We start from the raw sequence: 22,860 nt of genomic DNA on the forward strand, positions 1-22,860 counted from the left end.
CCTGAGGGCTCCACTATGACACGTGCAAAGTTCCGTCTGAACTTTATATAAGACGGTGAGGCTCAGTCAGTCACTCAGTGTTGCCTGAGAGGGCAACACTGCAACAGCCGGCCGCCAGGCTGTCTTTTTTTTGCACAGCTAGTTGCCTCCAGGAGGCCACAAGAGGGAGACAAGGGACTGCAAAATGGAAAATAGGCATCCACCAACTTTACAGACAACTTCTCCTTGCTCCTACAACCTCCATCCTTGCACAGTTTGTTATTCTTCTAGGTAACATAGTAACAAATCCAAATTGCTGCTCTCTTTGTAGGCAAGCAAGGCTTTGTTGCAACTGCAATTCTTACTTCTTCTTGAAATGTAGGGACGACAGTACATTCCATCACATCCATCTAGTGTACACAGGTAGGTCCATTGTGGCGGGCAGGCGAGCGGGCAGGCTGCTTTATTGGCTGTTTGCTGTTCCCCTACTCCACTCCACTATTTGACTGTTGTGCTGCATCAATCAATCAATCAATCAATCAATCAATCAATCAATCAGTGGCTGGCTCAGGTGCAGCTCTTTAACTTACCTAAAAGGGAGGGCGGAGAGAAGACAAGGAAGGTGAATGAGGTGTTCCAATGTGAAATGCCGGAAACACAGAAACACAGACGACACACAACAAGAGGTGGCAATCTATTCATTAATTGCATTTAATCAATGAGCTCATTATCACTCATGCATTGTCCAACAGGTGTTGAAATAATGGGATTAAAAGGGGAGATCCCTTCAGAAAGACAGAAACAATAGCAAAGACAAAAAACACTTTTGGAATCTGCTTTTAGTCAACACATAAGGAAAGGGTGCACCGGTCCTGGAAATACTGCAATACCAGGTCAATGCGTGGAGTGGACAGAGCAAGCTCTATTTCCATCTCCCTGTTCTAAAAATCCATTTAATATATGGTCCCCAGATAGGGGACGTATCAGATATTAAACTGATAAGAACAGATACTACACTTGATCTTAGCCAAAAGGCCGAGAAGCGATAACCCGAACGGGCCGCGCGTTGCCCGAGCCTGCCCGATACTGCTGTTCAGCCCTTGCAGCGATTCAGCCTACTTCTAGGCAATTCCATGGGGCCCTGCAGGCTCACACACTCACAGCTACACGGGAGGTGAATAAAGGCCGGAGAGGAAGCCAGACAGGATTTGCTTCTTTTGCTTGCACCACAATGCAGTGCTGAAAAAGGAGGAATCTACATAAAAACGCCTTCCTGGCAACGCCCAAATGCCCTGCTGCCATGCAGATAAACACTGGCAGCGGCAGCAAGTGCATGCCCACAGCCACCCCTTGTTCCTTCACACCTTGTATCAGCTGTAATCCAGTCCAGTCCAGTGCTGCCTGCTGAGCAGCACTGACCAACACTGCCTGGGCCCAGGCTTTTATCTCTGAGGCCCCATTATGATGTCAGAAAGCTGGCTCTGGAATCCTGAGGGCTCCACTATGACACGTGCAAAGTTCCGTCTGAACTTTATATAAGACGGTGAGGCTCAGTCAGTCACTCAGTGTTGCCTGAGAGGGCAACACTGCAACAGCCGGCCGCCAGGCTGTCTTTTTTTTGCACAGCTAGTTGCCTCCAGGAGGCCACAAGAGGGAGACAAGGGACTGCAAAATGGAAAATAGGCATCCACCAACTTTACAGACAACTTCTCCTTGCTCCTACAACCTCCATCCTTGCACAGTTTGTTATTCTTCTAGGTAACATAGTAACAAATCCAAATTGCTGCTCTCTTTGTAGGCAAGCAAGGCTTTGTTGCAACTGCAATTCTTACTTCTTCTTGAAATGTAGGGACGACAGTACATTCCATCACATCCATCTAGTGTACACAGGTAGGTCCATTGTGGCGGGCAGGCGAGCGGGCGGGCTGCTTTATTGGCTGTTTGCTGTTCCCCTACTCCACTCCACTATTTGACTGTTGTGCTGCATCAATCAATCAATCAATCAATCAATCAATCAATCAATCAATCAATCAATCAATCAGTGGCTGGCTCAGGTGCAGCTCTTTAACTTACCTAAAAGGGAGGGCGGAGAGAAGACAAGGAAGGTGAATGAGGTGTTCCAATGTGAAATGCCGGAAACACAGAAACACAGACGACACACAACAAGAGGTGGCAATCTATTCATTAATTGCATTTAATCAATGAGCTCATTATCACTCATGCATTGTCCAACAGGTGTTGAAATAATGGGATTAAAAGGGGAGATCCCTTCAGAAAGACAGAAACAATAGCAAAGACAAAAAACACTTTTGGAATCTGCTTTTAGTCAACACATAAGGAAAGGGTGCACCGGTCCTGGGGTCCTGGAAATACTGCAATACCAGGTCAATGCGTGGAGTGGACAGAGCAAGCTCTATTTCCATCTCCCTGTTCTAAAAATCCATTTAATATATGGTCCCCAGATAGGGGACGTATCAGATATTAAACTGATAAGAACAGATACTACACTTGATCTTAGCCAAAAGGCCGAGAAGCGATAACCCGAACGGGCCGCGCGTTGCCCGAGCCTGCCCGATACTGCTGTTCAGCCCTTGCAGCGATTCAGCCTACTTCTAGGCAATTCCATGGGGCCCTGCAGGCTCACACACTCACAGCTACACGGGAGGTGAATAAAGGCCGGAGAGGAAGCCAGACAGGATTTGCTTCTTTTGCTTGCACCACAATGCAGTGCTGAAAGAGGAGGAATCTACATAAAAACGCCTTCCTGGCAACGCCCAAATGCCCTGCTGCCATGCAGATAAACACTGGCAGCGGCAGCAAGTGCATGCCCACAGCCACCCCTTGTTCCTTCACACCTTGTATCAGCTGTAATCCAGTCCAGTCCAGTGCTGCCTGCTGAGCAGCACTGACCAACACTGCCTGGGCCCAGGCTTTTATCTCTGAGGCCCCATTATGATGTCAGAAAGCTGGCTCTGGAATCCTGAGGGCTCCACTATGACACGTGCAAAGTTCCGTCTGAACTTTATATAAGACGGTGAGGCTCAGTCAGTCACTCAGTGTTGCCTGAGAGGGCAACACTGCAACAGCCGGCCGCCAGGCTGTCTTTTTTTTGCACAGCTAGTTGCCTCCAGGAGGCCACAAGAGGGAGACAAGGGACTGCAAAATGGAAAATAGGCATCCACCAACTTTACAGACAACTTCTCCTTGCTCCTACAACCTCCATCCTTGCACAGTTTGTTATTCTTCTAGGTAACATAGTAACAAATCCAAATTGCTGCTCTCTTTGTAGGCAAGCAAGGCTTTGTTGCAACTGCAATTCTTACTTCTTCTTGAAATGTAGGGACGACAGTACATTCCATCACATCCATCTAGTGTACACAGGTAGGTCCATTGTGGCGGGCAGGCGAGCGGGCGGGCTGCTTTATTGGCTGTTTGCTGTTCCCCTACTCCACTCCACTATTTGACTGTTGTGCTGCATCAATCAATCAATCAATCAATCAATCAATCAATCAATCAATCAATCAATCAATCAATCAGTGGCTGGCTCAGGTGCAGCTCTTTAACTTACCTAAAAGGGAGGGCGGAGAGAAGACAAGGAAGGTGAATGAGGTGTTCCAATGTGAAATGCCGGAAACACAGAAACACAGACGACACACAACAAGAGGTGGCAATCTATTCATTAATTGCATTTAATCAATGAGCTCATTATCACTCATGCATTGTCCAACAGGTGTTGAAATAATGGGATTAAAAGGGGAGATCCCTTCAGAAAGACAGAAACAATAGCAAAGACAAAAAACACTTTTGGAATCTGCTTTTAGTCAACACATAAGGAAAGGGTGCACCGGTCCTGGAAAAACTGCAATACCAGGTCAATGCGTGGAGTGGACAGAGCAAGCTCTATTTCCATCTCCCTGTTCTAAAAATCCATTTAATATATGGTCCCCAGATAGGGGACGTATCAGATATTAAACTGATAAGAACAGATACTACACTTGATCTTAGCCAAAAGGCCGAGAAGCGATAACCCGAACGGGCCGCGCGTTGCCCGAGCCTGCCCGATACTGCTGTTCAGCCCTTGCAGCGATTCAGCCTACTTCTAGGCAATTCCATGGGGCCCTGCAGGCTCACACACTCACAGCTACACGGGAGGTGAATAAAGGCCGGAGAGGAAGCCAGACAGGATTTGCTTCTTTTGCTTGCACCACAATGCAGTGCTGAAAGAGGAGGAATCTACATAAAAACGCCTTCCTGGCAACGCCCAAATGCCCTGCTGCCATGCAGATAAACACTGGCAGCGGCAGCAAGTGCATGCCCACAGCCACCCCTTGTTCCTTCACACCTTGTATCAGCTGTAATCCAGTCCAGTCCAGTGCTGCCTGCTGAGCAGCACTGACCAACACTGCCTGGGCCCAGGCTTTTATCTCTGAGGCCCCATTATGATGTCAGAAAGCTGGCTCTGGAATCCTGAGGGCTCCACTATGACACGTGCAAAGTTCCGTCTGAACTTTATATAAGACGGTGAGGCTCAGTCAGTCACTCAGTGTTGCCTGAGAGGGCAACACTGCAACAGCCGGCCGCCAGGCTGTCTTTTTTTTGCACAGCTAGTTGCCTCCAGGAGGCCACAAGAGGGAGACAAGGGACTGCAAAATGGAAAATAGGCATCCACCAACTTTACAGACAACTTCTCCTTGCTCCTACAACCTCCATCCTTGCACAGTTTGTTATTCTTCTAGGTAACATAGTAACAAATCCAAATTGCTGCTCTCTTTGTAGGCAAGCAAGGCTTTGTTGCAACTGCAATTCTTACTTCTTCTTGAAATGTAGGGACGACAGTACATTCCATCACATCCATCTAGTGTACACAGGTAGGTCCATTGTGGCGGGCAGGCGAGCGGGCAGGCTGCTTTATTGGCTGTTTGCTGTTCCCCTACTCCACTCCACTATTTGACTGTTGTGCTGCATCAATCAATCAATCAATCAATCAATCAATCAATCAATCAGTGGCTGGCTCAGGTGCAGCTCTTTAACTTACCTAAAAGGGAGGGCGGAGAGAAGACAAGGAAGGTGAATGAGGTGTTCCAATGTGAAATGCCGGAAACACAGAAACACAGACGACACACAACAAGAGGTGGCAATCTATTCATTAATTGCATTTAATCAATGAGCTCATTATCACTCATGCATTGTCCAACAGGTGTTGAAATAATGGGATTAAAAGGGGAGATCCCTTCAGAAAGACAGAAACAATAGCAAAGACAAAAAACACTTTTGGAATCTGCTTTTAGTCAACACATAAGGAAAGGGTGCACCGGTCCTGGAAATACTGCAATACCAGGTCAATGCGTGGAGTGGACAGAGCAAGCTCTATTTCCATCTCCCTGTTCTAAAAATCCATTTAATATATGGTCCCCAGATAGGGGACGTATCAGATATTAAACTGATAAGAACAGATACTACACTTGATCTTAGCCAAAAGGCCGAGAAGCGATAACCCGAACGGGCCGCGCGTTGCCCGAGCCTGCCCGATACTGCTGTTCAGCCCTTGCAGCGATTCAGCCTACTTCTAGGCAATTCCATGGGGCCCTGCAGGCTCACACACTCACAGCTACACGGGAGGTGAATAAAGGCCGGAGAGGAAGCCAGACAGGATTTGCTTCTTTTGCTTGCACCACAATGCAGTGCTGAAAAAGGAGGAATCTACATAAAAACGCCTTCCTGGCAACGCCCAAATGCCCTGCTGCCATGCAGATAAACACTGGCAGCGGCAGCAAGTGCATGCCCACAGCCACCCCTTGTTCCTTCACACCTTGTATCAGCTGTAATCCAGTCCAGTCCAGTGCTGCCTGCTGAGCAGCACTGACCAACACTGCCTGGGCCCAGGCTTTTATCTCTGAGGCCCCATTATGATGTCAGAAAGCTGGCTCTGGAATCCTGAGGGCTCCACTATGACACGTGCAAAGTTCCGTCTGAACTTTATATAAGACGGTGAGGCTCAGTCAGTCACTCAGTGTTGCCTGAGAGGGCAACACTGCAACAGCCGGCCGCCAGGCTGTCTTTTTTTTGCACAGCTAGTTGCCTCCAGGAGGCCACAAGAGGGAGACAAGGGACTGCAAAATGGAAAATAGGCATCCACCAACTTTACAGACAACTTCTCCTTGCTCCTACAACCTCCATCCTTGCACAGTTTGTTATTCTTCTAGGTAACATAGTAACAAATCCAAATTGCTGCTCTCTTTGTAGGCAAGCAAGGCTTTGTTGCAACTGCAATTCTTACTTCTTCTTGAAATGTAGGGACGACAGTACATTCCATCACATCCATCTAGTGTACACAGGTAGGTCCATTGTGGCGGGCAGGCGAGCGGGCGGGCTGCTTTATTGGCTGTTTGCTGTTCCCCTACTCCACTCCACTATTTGACTGTTGTGCTGCATCAATCAATCAATCAATCAATCAATCAATCAATCAATCAATCAATCAATCAGTGGCTGGCTCAGGTGCAGCTCTTTAACTTACCTAAAAGGGAGGGCGGAGAGAAGACAAGGAAGGTGAATGAGGTGTTCCAATGTGAAATGCCGGAAACACAGAAACACAGACGACACACAACAAGAGGTGGCAATCTATTCATTAATTGCATTTAATCAATGAGCTCATTATCACTCATGCATTGTCCAACAGGTGTTGAAATAATGGGATTAAAAGGGGAGATCCCTTCAGAAAGACAGAAACAATAGCAAAGACAAAAAACACTTTTGGAATCTGCTTTTAGTCAACACATAAGGAAAGGGTGCACCGGTCCTGGAAATACTGCAATACCAGGTCAATGCGTGGAGTGGACAGAGCAAGCTCTATTTCCATCTCCCTGTTCTAAAAATCCATTTAATATATGGTCCCCAGATAGGGGACGTATCAGATATTAAACTGATAAGAACAGATACTACACTTGATCTTAGCCAAAAGGCCGAGAAGCGATAACCCGAACGGGCCGCGCGTTGCCCGAGCCTGCCCGATACTGCTGTTCAGCCCTTGCAGCGATTCAGCCTACTTCTAGGCAATTCCATGGGGCCCTGCAGGCTCACACACTCACAGCTACACGGGAGGTGAATAAAGGCCGGAGAGGAAGCCAGACAGGATTTGCTTCTTTTGCTTGCACCACAATGCAGTGCTGAAAGAGGAGGAATCTACATAAAAACGCCTTCCTGGCAACGCCCAAATGCCCTGCTGCCATGCAGATAAACACTGGCAGCGGCAGCAAGTGCATGCCCACAGCCACCCCTTGTTCCTTCACACCTTGTATCAGCTGTAATCCAGTCCAGTCCAGTGCTGCCTGCTGAGCAGCACTGACCAACACTGCCTGGGCCCAGGCTTTTATCTCTGAGGCCCCATTATGATGTCAGAAAGCTGGCTCTGGAATCCTGAGGGCTCCACTATGACACGTGCAAAGTTCCGTCTGAACTTTATATAAGACGGTGAGGCTCAGTCAGTCACTCAGTGTTGCCTGAGAGGGCAACACTGCAACAGCCGGCCGCCAGGCTGTCTTTTTTTTGCACAGCTAGTTGCCTCCAGGAGGCCACAAGAGGGAGACAAGGGACTGCAAAATGGAAAATAGGCATCCACCAACTTTACAGACAACTTCTCCTTGCTCCTACAACCTCCATCCTTGCACAGTTTGTTATTCTTCTAGGTAACATAGTAACAAATCCAAATTGCTGCTCTCTTTGTAGGCAAGCAAGGCTTTGTTGCAACTGCAATTCTTACTTCTTCTTGAAATGTAGGGACGACAGTACATTCCATCACATCCATCTAGTGTACACAGGTAGGTCCATTGTGGCGGGCAGGCGAGCGGGCGGGCTGCTTTATTGGCTGTTTGCTGTTCCCCTACTCCACTCCACTATTTGACTGTTGTGCTGCATCAATCAATCAATCAATCAATCAATCAATCAATCAATCAATCAATCAATCAATCAATCAGTGGCTGGCTCAGGTGCAGCTCTTTAACTTACCTAAAAGGGAGGGCGGAGAGAAGACAAGGAAGGTGAATGAGGTGTTCCAATGTGAAATGCCGGAAACACAGAAACACAGACGACACACAACAAGAGGTGGCAATCTATTCATTAATTGCATTTAATCAATGAGCTCATTATCACTCATGCATTGTCCAACAGGTGTTGAAATAATGGGATTAAAAGGGGAGATCCCTTCAGAAAGACAGAAACAATAGCAAAGACAAAAAACACTTTTGGAATCTGCTTTTAGTCAACACATAAGGAAAGGGTGCACCGGTCCTGGAAATACTGCAATACCAGGTCAATGCGTGGAGTGGACAGAGCAAGCTCTATTTCCATCTCCCTGTTCTAAAAATCCATTTAATATATGGTCCCCAGATAGGGGACGTATCAGATATTAAACTGATAAGAACAGATACTACACTTGATCTTAGCCAAAAGGCCGAGAAGCGATAACCCGAACGGGCCGCGCGTTGCCCGAGCCTGCCCGATACTGCTGTTCAGCCCTTGCAGCGATTCAGCCTACTTCTAGGCAATTCCATGGGGCCCTGCAGGCTCACACACTCACAGCTACACGGGAGGTGAATAAAGGCCGGAGAGGAAGCCAGACAGGATTTGCTTCTTTTGCTTGCACCACAATGCAGTGCTGAAAGAGGAGGAATCTACATAAAAACGCCTTCCTGGCAACGCCCAAATGCCCTGCTGCCATGCAGATAAACACTGGCAGCGGCAGCAAGTGCATGCCCACAGCCACCCCTTGTTCCTTCACACCTTGTATCAGCTGTAATCCAGTCCAGTCCAGTGCTGCCTGCTGAGCAGCACTGACCAACACTGCCTGGGCCCAGGCTTTTATCTCTGAGGCCCCATTATGATGTCAGAAAGCTGGCTCTGGAATCCTGAGGGCTCCACTATGACACGTGCAAAGTTCCGTCTGAACTTTATATAAGACGGTGAGGCTCAGTCAGTCACTCAGTGTTGCCTGAGAGGGCAACACTGCAACAGCCGGCCGCCAGGCTGTCTTTTTTTTGCACAGCTAGTTGCCTCCAGGAGGCCACAAGAGGGAGACAAGGGACTGCAAAATGGAAAATAGGCATCCACCAACTTTACAGACAACTTCTCCTTGCTCCTACAACCTCCATCCTTGCACAGTTTGTTATTCTTCTAGGTAACATAGTAACAAATCCAAATTGCTGCTCTCTTTGTAGGCAAGCAAGGCTTTGTTGCAACTGCAATTCTTACTTCTTCTTGAAATGTAGGGACGACAGTACATTCCATCACATCCATCTAGTGTACACAGGTAGGTCCATTGTGGCGGGCAGGCGAGCGGGCGGGCTGCTTTATTGGCTGTTTGCTGTTCCCCTACTCCACTCCACTATTTGACTGTTGTGCTGCATCAATCAATCAATCAATCAATCAATCAATCAATCAATCAATCAATCAGTGGCTGGCTCAGGTGCAGCTCTTTAACTTACCTAAAAGGGAGGGCGGAGAGAAGACAAGGAAGGTGAATGAGGTGTTCCAATGTGAAATGCCGGAAACACAGAAACACAGACGACACACAACAAGAGGTGGCAATCTATTCATTAATTGCATTTAATCAATGAGCTCATTATCACTCATGCATTGTCCAACAGGTGTTGAAATAATGGGATTAAAAGGGGAGATCCCTTCAGAAAGACAGAAACAATAGCAAAGACAAAAAACACTTTTGGAATCTGCTTTTAGTCAACACATAAGGAAAGGGTGCACCGGTCCTGGAAATACTGCAATACCAGGTCAATGCGTGGAGTGGACAGAGCAAGCTCTATTTCCATCTCCCTGTTCTAAAAATCCATTTAATATATGGTCCCCAGATAGGGGACGTATCAGATATTAAACTGATAAGAACAGATACTACACTTGATCTTAGCCAAAAGGCCGAGAAGCGATAACCCGAACGGGCCGCGCGTTGCCCGAGCCTGCCCGATACTGCTGTTCATCCCTTGCAGCGATTCAGCCTACTTCTAGGCAATTCCATGGGGCCCTGCAGGCTCACACACTCACAGCTACACGGGAGGTGAATAAAGGCCGGAGAGGAAGCCAGACAGGATTTGCTTCTTTTGCTTGCACCACAATGCAGTGCTGAAAGAGGAGGAATCTACATAAAAACGCCTTCCTGGCAACGCCCAAATGCCCTGCTGCCATGCAGATAAACACTGGCAGCGGCAGCAAGTGCATGCCCACAGCCACCCCTTGTTCCTTCACACCTTGTATCAGCTGTAATCCAGTCCAGTCCAGTGCTGCCTGCTGAGCAGCACTGACCAACACTGCCTGGGCCCAGGCTTTTATCTCTGAGGCCCCATTATGATGTCAGAAAGCTGGCTCTGGAATCCTGAGGGCTCCACTATGACACGTGCAAAGTTCCGTCTGAACTTTATATAAGACGGTGAGGCTCAGTCAGTCACTCAGTGTTGCCTGAGAGGGCAACACTGCAACAGCCGGCCGCCAGGCTGTCTTTTTTTTGCACAGCTAGTTGCCTCCAGGAGGCCACAAGAGGGAGACAAGGGACTGCAAAATGGAAAATAGGCATCCACCAACTTTACAGACAACTTCTCCTTGCTCCTACAACCTCCATCCTTGCACAGTTTGTTATTCTTCTAGGTAACATAGTAACAAATCCAAATTGCTGCTCTCTTTGTAGGCAAGCAAGGCTTTGTTGCAACTGCAATTCTTACTTCTTCTTGAAATGTAGGGACGACAGTACATTCCATCACATCCATCTAGTGTACACAGGTAGGTCCATTGTGGCGGGTAGGCGAGCGGGCGGGCTGCTTTATTGGCTGTTTGCTGTTCCCCTACTCCACTCCACTATTTGACTGTTGTGCTGCATCAATCAATCAATCAATCAATCAATCAATCAATCAATCAATCAGTGGCTGGCTCAGGTGCAGCTCTTTAACTTACCTAAAAGGGAGGGCGGAGAGAAGACAAGGAAGGTGAATGAGGTGTTCCAATGTGAAATGCCGGAAACACAGAAACACAGACGACACACAACAAGAGGTGGCAATCTATTCATTAATTGCATTTAATCAATGAGCTCATTATCACTCATGCATTGTCCAAGAGGTGTTGAAATAATGGGATTAAAAGGGGAGATCCCTTCAGAAAGACAGAAACAATAGCAAAGACAAAAAACACTTTTGGAATCTGCTTTTAGTCAACACATAAGGAAAGGGTGCACCGGTCCTGGAAATACTGCAATACCAGGTCAATGCGTGGAGTGGACAGAGCAAGCTCTATTTCCATCTCCCTGTTCTAAAAATCCATTTAATATATGGTCCCCAGATAGGGGACGTATCAGATATTAAACTGATAAGAACAGATACTACACTTGATCTTAGCCAAAAGGCCGAGAAGCGATAACCCGAACGGGCCGCGCGTTGCCCGAGCCTGCCCGATACTGCTGTTCAGCCCTTGCAGCGATTCAGCCTACTTCTAGGCAATTCCATGGGGCCCTGCAGGCTCACACACTCACAGCTACACGGGAGGTGAATAAAGGCCGGAGAGGAAGCCAGACAGGATTTGCTTCTTTTGCTTGCACCACAATGCAGTGCTGAAAGAGGAGGAATCTACATAAAAACGCCTTCCTGGCAACGCCCAAATGCCCTGCTGCCATGCAGATAAACACTGGCAGCGGCAGCAAGTGCATGCCCACAGCCACCCCTTGTTCCTTCACACCTTGTATCAGCTGTAATCCAGTCCAGTCCAGTGCTGCCTGCTGAGCAGCACTGACCAACACTGCCTGGGCCCAGGCTTTTATCTCTGAGGCCCCATTATGATGTCAGAAAGCTGGCTCTGGAATCCTGAGGGCTCCACTATGACACGTGCAAAGTTCCGTCTGAACTTTATATAAGACGGTGAGGCTCAGTCAGTCACTCAGTGTTGCCTGAGAGGGCAACACTGCAACAGCCGGCCGCCAGGCTGTCTTTTTTTTGCACAGCTAGTTGCCTCCAGGAGGCCACAAGAGGGAGACAAGGGACTGCAAAATGGAAAATAGGCATCCACCAACTTTACAGACAACTTCTCCTTGCTCCTACAACCTCCATCCTTGCACAGTTTGTTATTCTTCTAGGTAACATATTAACAAATCCAAATTGCTGCTCTCTTTGTAGGCAAGCAAGGCTTTGTTGCAACTGCAATTCTTACTTCTTCTTGAAATGTAGGGACGACAGTACATTCCATCACATCCATCTAGTGTACACAGGTAGGTCCATTGTGGCGGGCAGGCGAGCGGGCGGGCTGCTTTATTGGCTGTTTGCTGTTCCCCTACTCCACTCCACTATTTGACTGTTGTGCTGCATCAATCAATCAATCAATCAATCAATCAATCAATCAATCAATCAATCAATCAGTGGCTGGCTCAGGTGCAGCTCTTTAACTTACCTAAAAGGGAGGGCGGAGAGAAGACAAGGAAGGTGAATGAGGTGTTCCAATGTGAAATGCCGGAAACACAGAAACACAGACGACACACAACAAGAGGTGGCAATCTATTCATTAATTGCATTTAATCAATGAGCTCATTATCACTCATGCATTGTCCAACAGGTGTTGAAATAATGGGATTAAAAGGGGAGATCCCTTCAGAAAGACAGAAACAATAGCAAAGACAAAAAACACTTTTGGAATCTGCTTTTAGTCAACACATAAGGAAAGGGTGCACCGGTCCTGGAAATACTGCAATACCAGGTCAATGCGTGGAGTGGACAGAGCAAGCTCTATTTCCATCTCCCTGTTCTAAAAATCCATTTAATATATGGTCCCCAGATAGGGGACGTATCAGATATTAAACTGATAAGAACAGATACTACACTTGATCTTAGCCAAAAGGCCGAGAAGCGATAACCCGAACGGGCCGCGCGTTGCCCGAGCCTGCCCGATACTGCTGTTCAGCCCTTGCAGCGATTCAGCCTACTTCTAGGCAATTCCATGGGGCCCTGCAGGCTCACACACTCACAGCTACACGGGAGGTGAATAAAGGCCGGAGAGGAAGCCAGACAGGATTTGCTTCTTTTGCTTGCACCACAATGCAGTGCTGAAAGAGGAGGAATCTACATAAAAACGCCTTCCTGGCAACGCCCAAATGCCCTGCTGCCATGCAGATAAACACTGGCAGCGGCAGCAAGTGCATGCCCACAGCCACCCCTTGTTCCTTCACACCTTGTATCAGCTGTAATCCAGTCCAGTCCAGTGCTGCCTGCTGAGCAGCACTGACCAACACTGCCTGGGCCCAGGCTTTTATCTCTGAGGCCCCATTATGATGTCAGAAAGCTGGCTCTGGAATCCTGAGGGCTCCACTATGACACGTGCAAAGTTCCGTCTGAACTTTATATAAGACGGTGAGGCTCAGTCAGTCACTCAGTGTTGCCTGAGAGGGTAACACTGCAACAGCTGGCCGCCAGGCTGTCTTTTTTTTGCACAGCTAGTTGCCTCCAGGAGGCCACAAGAGGGAGACAAGGGACTGCAAAATGGAAAATAGGCATCCACCAACTTTACAGACAACTTCTCCTTGCTCCTACAACCTCCATCCTTGCACAGTTTGTTATTCTTCTAGGTAACATAGTAACAAATCCAAATTGCTGCTCTCTTTGTAGGCAAGCAAGGCTTTGTTGCAACTGCAATTCTTACTTCTTCTTGAAATGTAGGGACGACAGTACATTCCATCACATCCATCTAGTGTACACAGGTAGGTCCATTGTGGCGGGCAGGCGAGCGGGCGGGCTGCTTTATTGGCTGTTTGCTGTTCCCCTACTCCACTCCACTATTTGACTGTTGTGCTGAATCAATCAATCAATCAATCAATCAATCAATCAATCAATCAATCAGTGGCTGGCTCAGGTGCAGCTCTTTAACTTACCTAAAAGGGAGGGCGGAGAGAAGACAAGGAAGGTGAATGAGGTGTTCCAATGTGAAATGCCGGAAACACAGAAACACAGACGACACACAACAAGAGGTGGCAATCTATTCATTAATTGCATTTAATCAATGAGCTCATTATCACTCATGCATTGTCCAACAGGTGTTGAAATAATGGGATTAAAAGGGGAGATCCCTTCAGAAAGACAGAAACAATAGCAAAGACAAAAAACACTTTTGGAATCTGCTTTTAGTCAACACATAAGGAAAGGGTGCACCGGTCCTGGAAATACTGCAATACCAGGTCAATGCGTGGAGTGGACAGAGCAAGCTCTATTTCCATCTCCCTGTTCTAAAAATCCATTTAATATATGGTCCCCAGATAGGGGACGTATCAGATATTAAACTGATAAGAACAGATACTACACTTGATCTTAGCCAAAAGGCCGAGAAGCGATAACCCGAACGGGCCGCGCGTTGCCCGAGCCTGCCCGATACTGCTGTTCAGCCCTTGCAGCGATTCAGCCTACTTCTAGGCAATTCCATGGGGCCCTGCAGGCTCACACACTCACAGCTACACGGGAGGTGAATAAAGGCCGGAGAGGAAGCCAGACAGGATTTGCTTCTTTTGCTTGCACCACAATGCAGTGCTGAAAGAGGAGGAATCTACATAAAAACGCCTTCCTGGCAACGCCCAAATGCCCTGCTGCCATGCAGATAAACACTGGCAGCGGCAGCAAGTGCATGCCCACAGCCACCCCTTGTTCCTTCACACCTTGTATCAGCTGTAATCCAGTCCAGTCCAGTGCTGCCTGCTGAGCAGCACTGACCAACACTGCCTGGGCCCAGGCTTTTATCTCTGAGGCCCCATTATGATGTCAGAAAGCTGGCTCTGGAATCCTGAGGGCTCCACTATGACACGTGCAAAGTTCCGTCTGAACTTTATATAAGACGGTGAGGCTCAGTCAGTCACTCAGTGTTGCCTGAGAGGGCAACACTGCAACAGCCGGCCGCCAGGCTGTCTTTTTTTTGCACAGCTAGTTGCCTCCAGGAGGCCACAAGAGGGAGACAAGGGACTGCAAAATGGAAAATAGGCATCCACCAACTTTACAGACAACTTCTCCTTGCTCCTACAACCTCCATCCTTGCACAGTTTGTTATTCTTCTAGGTAACATAGTAACAAATCCAAATTGCTGCTCTCTTTGTAGGCAAGCAAGGCTTTGTTGCAACTGCAATTCTTACTTCTTCTTGAAATGTAGGGACGACAGTACATTCCATCACATCCATCTAGTGTACACAGGTAGGTCCATTGTGGCGGGCAGGCGAGCGGGCGGGCTGCTTTATTGGCTGTTTGCTGTTCCCCTACTCCACTCCACTATTTGACTGTTGTGCTGCATCAATCAATCAATCAATCAATCAATCAATCAATCAATCAATCAATCAATCAGTGGCTGGCTCAGGTGCAGCTCTTTAACTTACCTAAAAGGGAGGGCGGAGAGAAGACAAGGAAGGTGAATGAGGTGTTCCAATGTGAAATGCCGGAAACACAGAAACACAGACGACACACAACAAGAGGTGGCAATCTATTCATTAATTGCATTTAATCAATGAGCTCATTATCACTCATGCATTGTCCAACAGGTGTTGAAATAATGGGATTAAAAGGGGAGATCCCTTCAGAAAGACAGAAACAATAGCAAAGACAAAAAACACTTTTGGAATCTGCTTTTAGTCAACACATAAGGAAAGGGTGCACCGGTCCTGGAAATACTGCAATACCAGGTCAATGCGTGGAGTGGACAGAGCAAGCTCTATTTCCATCTCCCTGTTCTAAAAATCCATTTAATATATGGTCCCCAGATAGGGGACGTATCAGATATTAAACTGATAAGAACAGATTTTTTTTAAGTTGACTACCCCAACTTTGGGGGTAACCGTTTATTTAAAATTTTTCAGGTTTTACAATAAATTAACATTTTTCAACATTTTTACAGGGATTCAAATTTTACAACAATGGTTAAAAAATAAATACAAATTGTCAGATTAAAATCATACAATTTATAAAAGGGCACTTGGTGGCATCATATTATAGAATTCCATTCGCTAAAAAACCATTTTCTACTTAAAACAGGAGAGAATTTTTTGTCTAAAAGATAATACTTGTGCATTTCATAAAAACAAATTCCTAAAATATCATTCACAGATAAAATTTCATGTTTGAATAAAAGAATATTCCTGGCCGCCCACAGAGCTGCTTTAACGCAGTTAGTAATCTTCCATGCCATAATTTTCTGAGTCCTTGTTGGGCACTCCAGACATCCGTAAAAAACGCCTTCACTTGTAATTCTCTTTATTCCGGTTATCTTCTTCATCAAGGGGAGGATTTTTGTCCATATAAGTTGTGAAAAATAACATTGCCAAAAGAGATGTAAGACTGTCTCGTCATCGCGGCATCCTCCCCTTGGACACGCAGCCGAGTTGGTCAGTCCCCTTCGATGCTGGAATGCCCGGCATGGAAGACACTCGTGGGCGCAGCTCCAGGCCAGATCCTTCTGTGAATTAAAAATGAATTTAGCATTAACCATGCTCCAGATAATTTTGCATTTGTTTTCATTAAAATTGCTAATGGGGGCTATTAAAACATTTTCTTTTATTTCCTTTAAAACATATTTACTATTTTTTACATCTTCTATTCTTTTGTCTTTTAGGTTAAAAAGGTTCACTATTTTTTCTAAAATCTTATACTGGTCTGGCAGGTTAAAAGCATATGGCGAGCTTAAAACCGTAGAGAACCATCCGTACCTCCTCATAAAATAGCCAGTGTTAAAACGGATAAAATAAGACCAGTAGTGTTCCTTAAAAACAGTATTAAGACACAGTGTAAAAAAATGGATTAAAAGAAATGCTTTTATATTTGGAAAATCTTTACCACCCATTAGCTTTGGTAACATCACTTTTTCTCTCCTGAGCTTCTCCATCCTAGAATTCCATAAAAATGTAAAACATGCCTTGGTAATCTTTTTTAATAAAATATCAGGGGGAGGGAAAACCATACTTAGATATAATAAAATTGGTAAAATCACCATTTTTGTGATTAAAATTTTTCCCTCCATTGTCAGTTTTCTAAGATTCCATAAACAAATTTTCTTATTAACTTTTTGTGCCACCAAGTCCCAACTGATAAAACCATTGTTTGACTCATTGAAGGAGACCCCTAAAATCTGTACAGACTCCGACACAGGGACTGGAATGTCCTGTAAAATCATATTGCCAATATTTAAAATATTACTTTTATTAAAATTGACTTTAAAACCGGAGGAGCAGCAAAATTGGTATATCTGTTGTAATGCTTTTTGCAGTGACGGGGCGTCCCTGCACAGGACCGCGACATCATCCATGTACCCCACCACTTTTGCCTCTAGTCCCCCCCCGCCCGGCAGGGGGACTCCACATATCTGCCTGTCATTCCTCAATCTGCAGAGTAGAGGCTCGATCGCACATATAAAAAGTAGTGGGGACAAGGGACACCCCTGCTTCACTCCGGAGTTTAAAAGGACATCCTGTGTCTTAAAACCCTTTACTAAAATCTTGCTCGTACAATTTTCATAAAAGGCCTTCAGAGACTGTAAAAAGCCTTCTGGTATACCCATCTTTTCTAAAACCTTAAAAAGATAAAAATGTGATACTCTATCAAAGGCTTTCTCGAAATCTATGGATAAAACCGCCAATCTGCCTTTTCTCTCCTTCGTATCACCAATAGCATCTTTTAAAAGGTTTAAATTGTCCCATATGCTCCTCCCAGGTATCCCACAGACTTGGTTGGAGTGGACGATTTTTTCTATAACAGCCTTTAGCCTATTTGCGCAAATCTTGGCCATTATTTTATAGTCTGCGTTTAGTAAGGTGATAGGCCTCCAGTTTTTAATATCTGTTTTGTCCCCCTTTTTATAAAGCAGGGACACCTCACCTTTCTTCCAGGACCCCGGGAGGGCTTTTGTTCTAAAAACTTGAGTAAAAAGGGAATAGAGATCCTCTTTTAAAACTCCATAAAATGTGACATAAAACTCTATGGGTATACCATCAGGGCCAGGGACTTTACCTGTTTTAAAACTCTTGATGGTATCTAAAATCTCCTGTTCCGTAATATCCTGTAATAAAAAATCTTTGGAGACAGGATTTAAAACAGCGTCAACCTCCTTCAATGAGTCGTTCATCAAATCAACATTAACAAGCTTTATATTAAAAAGATCCGCATAAAATCTGTGTACCTTTTTTAAAATATTGTCAGTGTTTGTATCTCCATCAACACTGTCTAACAGGGTATGCTTATCGTTAATTTTCTTAAAAAAGTACCTGGAGCAGGTCTCATTTTCCTCGAGGTGTTTCATTTTTGAGCGAAAGACAATTTCCTTACCTCTCTGCTCCAGGCACTGGGAGATCTCCTTCCTAATCTCCATAATCTCCTCCTCCACCTGCATACCCTGTTCTCTGAACTTGTATTGGGTCTGCAGACGGGTATTCAAATTAGCAAAAAAATCCTGTTTTTCTTTTGCTTTTCTCCTTCCGATTTTTATGAAAAAGTCTCTTATTTTTATTTTTATTTTCTCCCACCATGAGACTATGGACATATTTGGATGTCTTACCCGTCTGCAGCCCTTATAAAAGGTAATAAAATCAGATAAAATTTGCGGATCATCTAAAAGGGAAACGTTCATTTTCCAGGCTTTTTTGACAGTATTTTTCCCAATATCATTTTTAACTTTAAAATACAATAATTTATGATCAGATAAAACATTGGGATTAAGATCACATTTAAAAGGCAGTACTTGATAAGAGCAGAATATAAAATCGATCCTGGAGCTACAGTTCACATTGCTCCAGGTGACGCCGGCCTCTGCAGATAAATTGCTGTTACATCTCTTAAAAACATCAGTAAGTTTAAAATCAGTAACTATATCTTTTAATAATGAGGAGGTTTTGTCATAATTCCTGCTTACTGAGTTAGAGAACCGGCGTTCCCCCTTTAAAATACAATTAAAATCACCCGCTAAAACAAGTGGCTCTGAATCGTTTAAAAAAAGGGGTAAAATCTCTAGCATTCTAGCTCTTTCATTCTTGTCCGAGGACCCATAAAAATTTAAAAACTGCCATCTAATACCGTCTATAAAAGCTTTGACCAATAAAATTCTACCTGGTAAAATTTCATTAAAACTGTCAATTAAAACGTTCCCTTTAAATAAAATGGCGACACCTGCGGCTCTGGAATCGTTAGACCCGGACCACACTGAAGGTCCGAGTCTCCAGTCTTCCTTATATTTGTTGTAGTTCGTGCGATGTGGGATACAGCATTCCTGTAGGAAAAAAACGGTGGCGGAAAAAATAGAAAGATAGTCAAACAGGGCAGCTCTTCTCGTCTTAGAATGCACGCTCCTAACATTTAAGGAAATGCCACCTAACTCTGCCATGAGGAAAAGGGAAAAGAGACAGTCTTATGTAATCTTACCCGAGGTGGCCTCAGCAGTCCTCGGCGTTACCAGAGACCTCACTCGAACTCTCATCGCCCTCCGACTTCAAACCGACTGTATAACTTGAGGAGATTGGAGAGGAACTCATGTCAGACAGCTGACCCCCCGCCATACCTGAGGCACTTATCGCAAATGGGTCCCAGATGGACTCCACGGGCAAGGTTTCTGGAGCATATTGTATGGCAGCCTCCTCCCCTACGATAGGGGCAGGAAACGCACTCGCGGCCGTTTCCGGGACTTCTGTCACCTCAGAGGTAGCTATGCTTGTCTCCCCCAACTGGCGAGAAGGGGGGAGACCTTCAGCTGGTGCTTCCGGGGGCGCGTCAACTGGTTTCCCTGCTTTCGCTCTAGCAGGTACTCCCATCGGCACCCCCGCTGCCACCTCTGAGTACGCCCTACGCCTTTTAGTCCTTGCTGCCGCTCCGCCCGGGTCCTCTGCCTCAGGTACAGGCTGACCCAGCACCTCCTGCGGCCCAGGCGGATCAGCTTCATCCGAACTACCCATCTCCTCCGTTTCCTGAGGGGGCTTTTTCGTCCGCTGATCACTGGCTCTTCTCTTAAACCGCCTTTGCTCCTTTGGGTCACCTGTTTGGGGGGGTCTGCTGGAGGTGTCCATGTCATCTGCCTCTTCACCTCTTGGTTCCTCTCCTTGTGCGGGGGCGATCTGGCCTACTGGCTGCTCTGGACGCCTCGGCCGGACCTCGGGTTGTTCCGATCTGTGGGGACAAGTAGCATATAGATGACCAACTCGGCTGCAAAAACGACACCTTTTCCCCAGAGGGCAAGTTTTGGCCTCGTGCTCAGAGCTGCCACAGTTCCTACAGGTGCTTTCGCAGAACTCTTTGGTGTGACCGTACTTTTGACATTTTCTACAGAATGGAGGCATTCCTGTGTAAAAGAGATCTCCTGCCATATCACCTAATTTAAAGCGTGCTGGCGGCAACATTATCCCCCCTGCTGTATTGGCATCTCTATAACAAGTTACTAAAAATCTCCACTTTGACGTCCAAACTCCAACTTCGTTCATTATTTTGCCAATACATTTTACACTTTTGAAATAGGGGGATAAAAAGGACATCACATCTTTTAAATCAGCAAACGGGCAGTACATTTTTATCACAATCATCTTAGTGATGTCCAACACATGTTCGTAAAATTCAATACCGTCCAGTCTCGGATCGTTTTTTACCATGTATGCCGCCAGCAGATCTTGGAACACTCCATTCTGTACAAAAGTTATGTCGTATGTTCTTCTCCTAGGATAGTCTTGTACCGCCAATATCTCCCGCTTCTGAATGTTGAAAATGCCAACAAGCACGGTCTCCACCAAGAACTTCAGGCCGCAGGTCGTCGCCTTCTCTTCTGATACAATTACACGGATTGTATTCTTTATCCGGGCATACGCCGGTATCTCACCAGGACTTTCGTCCATGGTGAGGGGTTTTCAAGGAAAGTTACGCCACCCGTTGGTGACGTAACGTCTACGCAGCTTTTCCCCTTTTCGGCCGAAGCCTACACGGGGGATATGTGGATCGCAACTCGTTGCTCAGGACTAAGCCTCTCTCCCAAATAGCAGCACGGGGGTGAAGTCCAGGCGAACCTGGACGATCCCCCGAGGCCGAGAGAGAGGGTACCTGAGCACCTCCTAACCAAGACCAGGCAGCACTGACTACAAGTAATCAGAACTACACTTGATCTCAGCCAGAAGGCCGAGAAGCGATAACCCGAACGGGCCGCGCGTTGCCCGAGCCTGCCCGATACTGCTGTTCATCCCTTGCAGCGATTCAGCCTACTTCTAGGCAATTCCATGGGGCCCTGCAGGCTCACACACTCACAGCTACACGGGAGGTGAATAAAGGCCGGAGAGGAAGCCAGACAGGATTTGCTTCTTTTGCTTGCACCACAATGCAGTGCTGAAAGAGGAGGAATCTACATAAAAACGCCTTCCTGGCAACGCCCAAATGCCCTGCTGCCATGCAGATAAACACTGGCAGCGGCAGCAAGTGCATGCCCACAGCCACCCCTTGTTCCTTCACACCTTGTATCAGCTGTAATCCAGTCCAGTCCAGTGCTGCCTGCTGAGCAGCACTGACCAACACTGCCTGGGCCCAGGCTTTTATCTCTGAGGCCCCATTATGATGTCAGAAAGCTGGCTCTGGAATCCTGAGGGCTCCACTATGACACGTGCAAAGTTCCGTCTGAACTTTATATAAGACGGTGAGGCTCAGTCAGTCACTCAGTGTTGCCTGAGAGGGCAACACTGCAACAGCCGGCCGCCAGGCTGTCTTTTTTTTGCACAGCTAGTTGCCTCCAGGAGGCCACAAGAGGGAGACAAGGGACTGCAAAATGGAAAATAGGCATCCACCAACTTTACAGACAACTTCTCCTTGCTCCTACAACCTCCATCCTTGCACAGTTTGTTATTCTTCTAGGTAACATAGTAACAAATCCAAATTGCTGCTCTCTTTGTAGGCAAGCAAGGCTTTGTTGCAACTGCAATTCTTACTTCTTCTTGAAATGTAGGGACGACAGTACATTCCATCACATCCATCTAGTGTACACAGGTAGGTCCATTGTGGCGGGCAGGCGAGCGGGCGGGCTGCTTTATTGGCTGTTTGCTGTTCCCCTACTCCACTCCACTATTTGACTGTTGTGCTGCATCAATCAATCAATCAATCAATCAATCAATCAATCAATCAGTGGCTGGCTCAGGTGCAGCTCTTTAACTTACCTAAAAGGGAGGGCGGAGAGAAGACAAGGAAGGTGAATGAGGTGTTCCAATGTGAAATGCCGGAAACACAGAAACACAGACGACACACAACAAGAGGTGGCAATCTATTCATTAATTGCATTTAATCAATGAGCTCATTATCACTCATGCATTGTCCAAGAGGTGTTGAAATAATGGGATTAAAAGGGGAGATCCCTTCAGAAAGACAGAAACAATAGCAAAGACAAAAAACACTTTTGGAATCTGCTTTTAGTCAACACATAAGGAAAGGGTGCACCGGTCCTGGAAATACTGCAATACCAGGTCAATGCGTGGAGTGGACAGAGCAAGCTCTATTTCCATCTCCCTGTTCTAAAAATCCATTTAATATATGGTCCCCAGATAGGGGACGTATCAGATATTAAACTGATAAGAACAGATACTACACTTGATCTTAGCCAAAAGGCCGAGAAGCGATAACCCGAACGGGCCGCGCGTTGCCCGAGCCTGCCCGATACTGCTGTTCAGCCCTTGCAGCGATTCAGCCTACTTCTAGGCAATTCCATGGGGCCCTGCAGGCTCACACACTCACAGCTACACGGGAGGTGAATAAAGGCCGGAGAGGAAGCCAGACAGGATTTGCTTCTTTTGCTTGCACCACAATGCAGTGCTGAAAGAGGAGGAATCTACATAAAAACGCCTTCCTGGCAACGCCCAAATGCCCTGCTGCCATGCAGATAAACACTGGC

At 46.4% G+C, this 22,860-nt stretch overlaps 11 non-coding genes and 1 pseudogene across 11 annotated transcripts; all 12 read right to left on the bottom strand.

The window, feature by feature from the left end:
* Positions 1-835: 835 nt before the first annotated feature.
* On the bottom strand, positions 836-1,026 carry LOC142692426 (U2 spliceosomal RNA). Its single transcript, XR_012860871.1, has one exon. It is a non-coding gene; the product is annotated as a U2 spliceosomal RNA (small nuclear RNA).
* A 1,292-nt stretch (positions 1,027-2,318) lies between these two features.
* Positions 2,319-2,517, bottom strand: LOC142692154 (U2 spliceosomal RNA). Its single transcript, XR_012860638.1, has one exon. It is a non-coding gene; the product is annotated as a U2 spliceosomal RNA (small nuclear RNA).
* A 1,296-nt stretch (positions 2,518-3,813) lies between these two features.
* Positions 3,814-4,004, bottom strand: LOC142692087 (U2 spliceosomal RNA). Its single transcript, XR_012860577.1, has one exon. It is a non-coding gene; the product is annotated as a U2 spliceosomal RNA (small nuclear RNA).
* Positions 4,005-5,280: 1,276 nt separating this feature from the next.
* On the bottom strand, positions 5,281-5,471 carry LOC142692438 (U2 spliceosomal RNA). The gene has a single exon (XR_012860882.1). It is a non-coding gene; the product is annotated as a U2 spliceosomal RNA (small nuclear RNA).
* A 1,288-nt stretch (positions 5,472-6,759) lies between these two features.
* Positions 6,760-6,950, bottom strand: LOC142692450 (U2 spliceosomal RNA). The gene has a single exon (XR_012860893.1). It is a non-coding gene; the product is annotated as a U2 spliceosomal RNA (small nuclear RNA).
* A 1,296-nt stretch (positions 6,951-8,246) lies between these two features.
* LOC142692462 (U2 spliceosomal RNA) lies at positions 8,247-8,437 on the bottom strand. Its single transcript, XR_012860904.1, has one exon. It is a non-coding gene; the product is annotated as a U2 spliceosomal RNA (small nuclear RNA).
* A 1,284-nt stretch (positions 8,438-9,721) lies between these two features.
* LOC142692474 (U2 spliceosomal RNA) lies at positions 9,722-9,912 on the bottom strand. Its single transcript, XR_012860915.1, has one exon. It is a non-coding gene; the product is annotated as a U2 spliceosomal RNA (small nuclear RNA).
* Positions 9,913-11,192: 1,280 nt separating this feature from the next.
* Positions 11,193-11,383, bottom strand: LOC142692486 (U2 spliceosomal RNA). Its single transcript, XR_012860926.1, has one exon. It is a non-coding gene; the product is annotated as a U2 spliceosomal RNA (small nuclear RNA).
* Positions 11,384-12,671: 1,288 nt separating this feature from the next.
* Positions 12,672-12,862, bottom strand: LOC142692498 (U2 spliceosomal RNA). The gene has a single exon (XR_012860937.1). It is a non-coding gene; the product is annotated as a U2 spliceosomal RNA (small nuclear RNA).
* A 1,280-nt stretch (positions 12,863-14,142) lies between these two features.
* LOC142692511 (U2 spliceosomal RNA) lies at positions 14,143-14,333 on the bottom strand. Its single transcript, XR_012860948.1, has one exon. It is a non-coding gene; the product is annotated as a U2 spliceosomal RNA (small nuclear RNA).
* Positions 14,334-15,621: 1,288 nt separating this feature from the next.
* Positions 15,622-15,802, bottom strand: LOC142692170 (U2 spliceosomal RNA; annotated as a pseudogene).
* A 6,596-nt stretch (positions 15,803-22,398) lies between these two features.
* Positions 22,399-22,589, bottom strand: LOC142692524 (U2 spliceosomal RNA). Its single transcript, XR_012860960.1, has one exon. It is a non-coding gene; the product is annotated as a U2 spliceosomal RNA (small nuclear RNA).
* Positions 22,590-22,860: the final 271 nt, after the last annotated feature.

The sequence above is a fragment of the Rhinoderma darwinii genome (genome assembly GCF_050947455.1).
Source record: "Rhinoderma darwinii isolate aRhiDar2 chromosome 5 unlocalized genomic scaffold, aRhiDar2.hap1 SUPER_5_unloc_39, whole genome shotgun sequence".
Classification (NCBI taxonomy): Eukaryota; Metazoa; Chordata; class Amphibia; order Anura; family Rhinodermatidae; genus Rhinoderma; species Rhinoderma darwinii.